Below are 2,402 nucleotides of genomic sequence, written 5' to 3'. Positions count from 1 at the left end.
AAATTCTTATGAGTAAAATATCTGTGAAGTATATTCCCATTCATATTTACAATTTTGAGCACTCCAGGGTGATTATGAACATGAAATTATCCAGCCATGGCTTCCTGTTTCACAGGAATATAAATAGGAGGGAAAACGAAGGCCAAATTCAATGAATCGTCCATCACCATGAGAAAAACCCAAGAATATTTTTCTGATGTGCAGCAAAAGATAATTGAGCTTCACATATTAGAATGTGACTTTAAGAAAAGAGCTAGATCAGTGAAAATTCCCATTTCCACCATCAGGGCAATAATTAAGAATTTCCAATCAACAGAAAATGTTACAAATCTGCCTGGAAGAGGACGTGTGTCTATATCGTCCTAAAGATTTTTGAATGGATATTCTGGATAGGTGGATGCAACTGTTTGAATATAAAAATGTCTTGATGGATGCTTCTTACCAACGCAGCTTTAATCACAAGATATTTTGAAGAATGCGGGTAATAAGACAGCTGACGTTAACCATTGACGTACATAGTATGGGGAAGAAAATATGGACGACAACAGCTACTGTCAACATTCTTTCAGCATTCATTCAAAATATGTGACCCTGGCAGAGACGATCCTCCCTATAAGCAAAATACGCAAAGCTGCGTAGGGCCCCCTTGCTCTCAAAGATGATTTAATTTTAGTTTCGTTTTTGAATTTGGCCAGCGGTTATGAAAACATGAATGATCATTTCTTTTAATGCGGTGCGCTGTCACCCTTTATACGTAAAAATCAGTCAAATCATGTAATGTGAATGTCGTACAGTCTTGCTCGAGATTAAAAAAACGAGTTAAAAGCATACCAACACAGTTTTGCGTAGGGCCCAGAAGTCTAGGATCGGCACTGGACCCTGGACCACAAAACCAGTCATAAGTAGCACGGGTAAATTTGTAGCAATAGCCAAAAATACATTGTATGGTACAAATTTATCGATTTTTCTTTTATGCCAAAATCATTAGGATATTAAGTAAAGATCATGTTCCATGAAGATATTTTGTAAATTTCCTACCATAAATATATCAAAAATGTATTATCATTAGTAATATGCATTGCTAAGGACTTCATTTGGACAACTTTAAAGGCGATTTTCTCAAAATTTATTTAAAAAAAAAAATTTTTTTTTTGCACCCTCAGATTCCAGATTTTCAAATAGTTGTATCTCTGGCAAATATTGACCTATCTTCCTAATAAAAAATACATCAGTGGAAAGCTTTCAGATGATGTCAATGAATAATAAAAAAAAAAGACCCTTATTACTGGTTTTGGGGTCCAGGGTCACATATCATCTTTTGTGTTCAACAGAAGAAAGAAACTCATACAGGATTGGAACAACTTGAGCGTGAGAAGCCTAAAGGATGACAGAATTAAAATTTTTGGGTGAACTATCCCTTAGCTGCTGTCACTTTAAGACCACAGATCTGACACGTCAGATTTTCTCAATTTCTCCCAACTGCCAACTAACTCCGTTAACTCAATGCGGGCCAAAATGGGCATTTTGACTGTTTATTTGTCTGTTCAAGAGCGGTAAGACGCAAAAGAAAACTTAGTTCGGTAATAGCACACTGTCTGAGACGCGGGACGTGGTGTACAAATTGAAGTTACTTTCGCGTCGTTTTTCTCGTTTAACGGTTCAAAATCTATTGAATGCTTAAACCGACAAGACTTGAAAACACATGCCTATGATTCAAAAATTCAAAAGCATTAGGTTTCCAAAAAGTGGAATTGCGCTACTACTGTGCAAGGTTCTTGTGACGTAACATTGATGTTTGCGTTACCATTCCATGTGATTCAGTACGTGCCTCAGCCCCTTCCCATCTTCTCAGCCAGTGAGGCTTTCTGGCCCAGGGCACGCAGGAGTCAGGCATCCCCATTAAGGCTCATTATTGGCAGGGACATGCAGAGTTCCTCTGAGACAGGGACTCAAACTAAACTGCTGGTCTGCATGGGCCGGTGAGGCAGTGCTCCACCAAAATACAAAGAACATAGACCTCTACATAAACTAAAGCATTATTAAATTGTATTGTAAATTGCCTCCATCCTCAGTTGCTCAGTCTCCGTCAGTCGGCCCCTTGGTGGGGTCAGCCATATCTCCGCCATGGCTCCTCCCGCCGTCGACTCCACCGTGGGCCGCTATCCTGGCTGGCCTCTGGCTTCTCCTCCTCTGGGCTCCTCCCTCCATCCACTCCGCCCTGGCACGATGAACTATGCTCCCTTTCCATTGCCTGCCCCTTGCCTGCCCCACGCTGACCTCGTGAACCCCCACCCTCCCTCCTCTGTTGGACTTTTGTCGGCACGAGGGCGTGTCGTTCCGGGAGGGGGCGAACTGTTATGGTTATGATCTGTTTAGTTTTCTGTGTTTCCTTTCTCCTGCCT

Source organism: Sinocyclocheilus grahami, unplaced genomic scaffold (genome assembly GCF_001515645.1).
Source record: "Sinocyclocheilus grahami isolate Dianchi unplaced genomic scaffold, SAMN03320097.WGS_v1.1 scaffold981.1, whole genome shotgun sequence".
In the NCBI taxonomy this organism is placed as follows: Eukaryota; Metazoa; Chordata; class Actinopteri; order Cypriniformes; family Cyprinidae; genus Sinocyclocheilus; species Sinocyclocheilus grahami.
The sequence above is the reverse complement of the archived record's forward strand: the minus strand, read 5'-3'. Positions refer to the sequence as shown.